Raw genomic sequence first — 6436 nt, forward strand, 5'->3', positions numbered from 1 at the left:
CAGAAACGATAGCAGTTGGTCATACCCTTACAAATAGTAGCTATACAAGTAGTCCATCAACAGAGTACGAAGATGCATCTGATTTCAACAAAGAAAAAAAAAATCTATTTTGGAAATTTGAACAATTATTTTAAATGAATATATAAATGCCAAATTGCCAATAACCAGGACAACTGATACACATAGAAAAAAAGTATGATCTTTTTTTTTTTTTTTTTTTTAAGTGATCCGTGCTTCGATGCATATATATGACTTTATTTGCCATTATATATAGATTCAATACAACTTATAGTTATTTGCTTTTTTTACAACAAAAAAAGATTACAGCAAGCAAACGAAGCCCAAGTTAACAACGTAGCAAATTATTATGTTACGTATTTTTCTCAATACAGTAGTTACAATTTGTATCTCATACTTCAGTTGGTCTACGTAATTTCTAACTCAACAATTTCATTTGAGGAACTTGGAGGAGCAATTTCAGATTGCCTCAATATCTCAGTGTCATTTGTGATGCCATGTCTCTCCCCCAAAATACTAATTGTAGTGTATAATTCAAGCATTGTAGGCCTTTGACCAGGAAAAGGGTTCAGGCACGTACATGCAATTCTAAGTAACTGAAAGATTTCACCATCAAACCCTCAGCCAATCAAAGATTTATCAATGGCACTGTAGAGATTAGAAGAACTAGTCAAAAGATGAGTAATCCAATCAAGCAAACTCACATTTGAACTTTTCGAATAATTATTGATTTCAAAGGGTTCCTTTCCTATAATTAGCTCAAGCAGTAAAATTCCAAAGTCATACACATCCTTTTTAACAAAACCCAACTCCCAAACTCCACTGTCTACAAAAGAGCCATTGCTTGAGTCAATGTCAATAGAATCCAAGAACAATGCCCCTTCGGAATTTGATATTTTTGCCCCTCCAAAATTTGATATCTTGGGCTCAAAATTCTTATCCAGTAAGATAGACGTAGAACTCAAGCTAAGATGGACTACTCGGAAATTGCACTTATGGTGAAGCCATGCTAGGCCTCTTGCTATCCCGATTGCAATTTTAATCCTCAAATGCCACTCCAAGATCTTATCATTGCCCTCCATTGCATGTAGCCAATCACAAAGGTTACCATTCAATATATATTTGTACACCAAAAGCTTTCCCTTCCTTTCTTTGCAGTACCCCAAGAGGGGAAATAGGTTCTTGTGTCTCAATCTACCAAGAGCAAATAGCTCAGATACAAATTGCTTTTCAAAAGATGGAGATTCATAGAACCTCTTAACTGCAAGTGGCCAACCATTTGGAAGCACTGCCTTGTACATTATCCCAATCTTTCCCAGCCCGATGAAATTATGTGTGTTGAAGTTGCCAGTTGCCTCTCTAAGTTCTGTAAAGCTCATTCTAGTAATCATTCTCTCCAACTGAGAAATCTGTGAACCAATCATCATTTTTGCATGCTGCGTTAGTGTTGAACGGAAAATAAAGCAGAATTTAACACATGGTTGTTTGTTTTAAGTGGTAGAGAATTTGTTGAACGAAAAGGCTATTTGGCTATATTAGTATTACTACTTTTTACATATGCTAAAGCACTGCTGAGTTGGAGACGGACACTAAAATCCACTATAGAATTGTCAACGTGAGACTAAATACATGGCAGTGACATAAGTGACTAAGAGGATATTTGGCTAGGTACTTGTTTTGATAGAAGTCTTAGGAAAACATTTGCATATTATGTGAAAGCCATAGTGCTATTTATCTAACAAATAATCAAGAACATTGATTTCTGCTTCCTCTTTGTTCATGAAATTATTCATGAGAGAGATATTTTGCTTTAGAAAATTTGGCCTATAGATAATCCAATAGACATGATGACTAAGTTCCCTCATATTAGAGGTATTAGATTTATGAGTGTAGGCCCAAGATGCCAATTTTATTGTGAGTCCATGCATATTTAACCGGTAGCTCTCTCTTTCTATTTAAACTCTACTTAGGGTTCATTGTAATTGAGAGAACTGAAAGTATAGTGAAGATGTGGCTTTCTAAGATTTGTACTATACTTTCATATAAGAAAAATATAACATTTAATAAAAATTTCTTTTGTAAACATAAGCCGTTAAGCTAAATCATGTAATTCTCGTATTTCTTATGTACTTTATTTTGTACTCTCTTTTCGCTATAATCTTAATTCACTCAATCACAAGGAACCGTTTATTCCTACAGTTCCTTTGTACAAATTCAAGTTTTTTACTGGTCTTTGCGTTTGAGTTTGCTCTTAATTATGATTTTGGATGGAGGTGATAGAGAAGTGTTGTTTGTGTGACTTGATTCGAAGGTCAAGGTGGAGATTCTTTAGTCAGTGGTGTGAATTGTCACACGCTTATTCTTTTTGACTTTGTCTTAAATTCTTTCTCAAAAAAAAAAAAAAAAAAAAGACTTGTTTTAAATTGGGTTAATATTTTACGTGTAGCACAATATTTCATCCCACAAAGGATAGGCATCATGCCGACTTTGAAATTTTATAAATACTAGGGCACGTTTGGTTGAAAATTTTTAGTATTGTTGTTAAGTTTTTAGTGTTATAGAAATTCGTGTTTGAATATTATAGAAATACATTACAGAAATGTTATTGTTGTTTAAATACTGCAAAACTGTTATTTAAACACTAAAACCAAACAACTCCTAAATTTCTTTGTATTTTGAGTTATGATGTGCCCTAATTAGACTAGAGCAAACCAAAATTACTTTAGGTTTTTTTTTGGAAACAGGTTGAAACTCTATGAAAAGAATGTTAAGTTTTTAGGAAAGTACATCTATATTACCTTTGTAATCTCCATATATTTAGTGAAATTTTATCTTTATCTCTCCCTAGCTTATATGTAAGCCTAATATCAGAACACATAAATTAATTAGTATTTTCTTGTGTGGTTGTGCCTAATGTTCTTTCAAATTTCTTCATTTATATTATTTGTTTGTAAAATATTTTTAAATCTCATTATATTTTTCTCAATTAATCTTATGTGAATTTAATGCAACAATATAATTTGCCTATAAAATACCTAAAATCTATATAAAAAAAAAAAAAAAATCAAACACAGCTTTTTGAGATTATTGGAGATCGAGTATAAAATGGAACGCTGGTAATGAGATAGAGCCATAGAGGGCATCTATTTTGCGTAGCCGTCCATGTATGTGCACTATGTCTATCATATATTAATGTCAAAACATAAGCAGTGGGCTCCACGTGCAAGCTAGGGTCACAGGACCACCTGACTTGCAAATATATATTTATATATATATATATATACATACTTAAAAAAAAAAAACTTGTTTGCTAAACTAACTTATTGTAACTATTATAATAAAAAGTAAAAATGTTAAACACTCTGACTTGATAATTACAAAAATTTGGGTTCACCAAAATAAAATTGATGCATTCACAACGGTTTCTTTTTTTTTTTTGATGGGTTTCACAACGGTTTCACAATAATTTCAAAATAAAAATTCAATGTGATAAGTTGTTATTGATTCTAATTTAAGCGTTATATTGATATTATTTTTTACCCCTTAATAAATAGTTTTTTACATAAGATTTATTGTAAAATATTGTAGATGTAACATTATTCTAAAATTAATTCTACCCCCAAATATAATCCTTAATCCCTTTCTCTAGATTAAAAAAAAAAAAAAAAAAGCTTAAATAACAACAATAAATATTAGTCCAAATAATAACAAACATCAACCCAACAAAAACAGGACAAAACCAAGTTATTAAAAAAATTTATTATTGAAAAAAAGATAAAAATCATTAATCATTCAAATTTGTAACTTGTTCAACTTATTTAATAAAAATAATCTCTAATTTAATTTTTTTCCTTAAAAAATGGTATCAAGAAAAATATTATAATTGTGAGTTTTCTTTAATGATGATGATAGTTATATTCTTGTTAGCTCTATAATGCAACAATTTTGCTTTTATTAGCTACTCAATTTCCAATTGTAACAAATATTTAATTTATTACTTTATTAAATCTTGTATAATTTAAATTTATTAGCCACCATCTTAAAATTAAAAGATTCCTACAGCTGCTACTGAACATAAGAATAATAAAGATGTAAGGAAAGTTTTTTTTTTTTTTTTAAAAAGAAGACGAAGAAATAATTCTTTGATATTAAAAAAATAAAAATAAATAAGCCCCGAGAGATTACCTTTACGTTCTTGCTTCTTTCGGTTGTTGCAGAGCCCTGGCTTCCATTAATTTCTTCTTTCATTCTTTTGTTGTTCTTGGTTGTCGCATTCAGTAAAGGCACCCAGGGAGTATAAAGAAATATAACCACCACCACCGACACCGTAGAGAAAACCCAGCCTACCAAAAATCCTTGTTTGAAGAGAACATGAAAATTCGCAGGAGCAGCCATGCATGGATCCAATGGTGCCCCCACAAAGTCCTGGATTGTTTGCATAGCTTTCTGCAGGAAAGGTAAGATTGTAAAACATAGGCACCGGCCCTGACAACCGATTGTTAGCAACACTGAAGTTTTTTATCCTATATAGCAGGAAAAGTTCTGGAGGAATAAGTCCTGTTAGCTGGTTATTGTCAAGTCGAAGGACGTTCAAATAAGTGCAATTCCATATGCGCTTTGGGATTTCACCCGAAAAATTGTTGGAGGAGAGATCGAGGACTGTCACAAACGGGAGCCAGTCCGATATCTCAGATGGGATGGTGCCTGTAAGCTCGTTACCTGAGAGGTTAAGATGTGTCAATAACCAGCAGTTCTTGGTTCGAGGGAACTGGCCCTTGAGCCTCATGTTCCCGAGTTCGATACCAATAATCCTGTTTTCATCTGGATTCCAGCAAGTGACCCCAACAAAGTTACAGATGAAACCTCTCGTGGTGTTGCCGAAGTTCCATGAATGTTTGAATTTGTTGTAAGGGTCTTCTAGTGACTCTTTAATGGACCTCAAGCAGCTGATCTCACCACTCTCGAAACCATTGCTTATTACAAGAATGTTCAGAAATGACAAGGCAAATATGTGAAGTAGAGCTATGACGAGACTAGTATTATGAGCCATTTGCTTGCGAGTGTTTATAAAGAAATTAAGCTCAGATGTAGAAAAGCCACCTATATACCCAGTGAAAAAGCGAGAAATGGAAACACAATCATTTTCAGGAAATTTCAAATTGGAAAATTGATCATTTCGATATGGAGAAAGTTTCTCTGCAACCTGGATTGCAGGAACTCTCTTCAACCTGTGATGTGTCTCCATCAGAGTGGAACACCTGTCCAACCCACTAAAGCTGAAATTCAAGAAGTAACCAAGATAAAAAACTCCCGTTAACTCAATTCCCTGTTAAGTCAGACGTTAGGCTCTCTCCCTAGTGCAACCTGTGCCATATTTCCCTCTCTTTTTTTTTTTTTTTTATTATCAAAAGAGCAATTATTTCCCACCATAACCAAAACGAAAAGCTCAGTCCTAAACCACACCAGTCACTCACACTCTCTCTGTCTCCTTCCTTCAGCCTTATACAGCTCAAATCCCATCTCCATCTCTCTCATTCGTTCTTTTCCCTTTCTCTCTTCAATTGATCTCAGCCGCAATCAACCAATGCTCCCTCCGCCTGTCCCCCCTGATCTTTCCATTGTTTCCGATTCCGATAGTCCCACCCATCCACCACGCTTCGCCATTCCTCCCATCCAATCCCTTCCCTCTCAGTTGGCGCCACTCCCTCCAAACCTCTCTCATTCTGCCGTTCCCACTCCCTTCCCCCTTCTCCCTCTCTGCCTTCCCCATCCCCCACCCAACTTGTCGCCACCGAGAACCACCTCTCCATACCCTTCCTTTTGTGGCAATCTCAGTAATGAAGACAATTATTTTCGCGGTATAAATGAATATTACCGAAAATAAATAAGTCTTATAACATTAACATTTTTCATTGACATGCTAAAATATAGGAGTGGTGGACACTAAAAACAATTTTTGTGGTAGAATCATGAAAAAGTGATTACCTATCATTTATATCTTACTATCTTAACGTAGTAAGAAAAAGATTTCATCAATAGGAGAGTTGGATGAAATATTGTTTAAATCCATGCAAAATTATTTGTTTCAATAAGAGTATTAAAAGAAATGTATTTCAATTTCAATTCTTATTTGAATTACTTGAATAGAATATAAAATGACAAATCTTTCATACCATTAAAATTAATAAATGTATTTGAATTTTACTAATAATAATATAAAAACAACTAATTTCATTAGAAAATAACCACATCTATTTTTCATAGTGTGTGAAAACCTACTACCCCACTATATGCGGTTCACACCTTGACCTTTTATGTAGTAAATAAAAGTAGCATTTCTCTCTAAGAGCATTAGCATTGGGGAATGCTAATGCCAAATCTAAGGGAAATTTGGAATTTCAAGCCCCAAAACCATCTG

General features: G+C 33.6%; 1 pseudogene; it reads right to left on the reverse strand.

The window, feature by feature from the left end:
- Nucleotides 1-218: 218 nt before the first annotated feature.
- Nucleotides 219-5191, reverse strand: LOC112008154 (probably inactive leucine-rich repeat receptor-like protein kinase At5g48380; annotated as a pseudogene).
- Between the last annotated feature and the right edge of the window lie 1245 nt (nt 5192-6436).

The sequence above is a fragment of the Quercus suber genome, unplaced genomic scaffold (genome assembly GCF_002906115.3).
Source record: "Quercus suber isolate HL8 unplaced genomic scaffold, Cork oak 2.0 scaffold_243, whole genome shotgun sequence".
NCBI lineage: Eukaryota > Viridiplantae > Streptophyta > Magnoliopsida > Fagales > Fagaceae > Quercus > Quercus suber.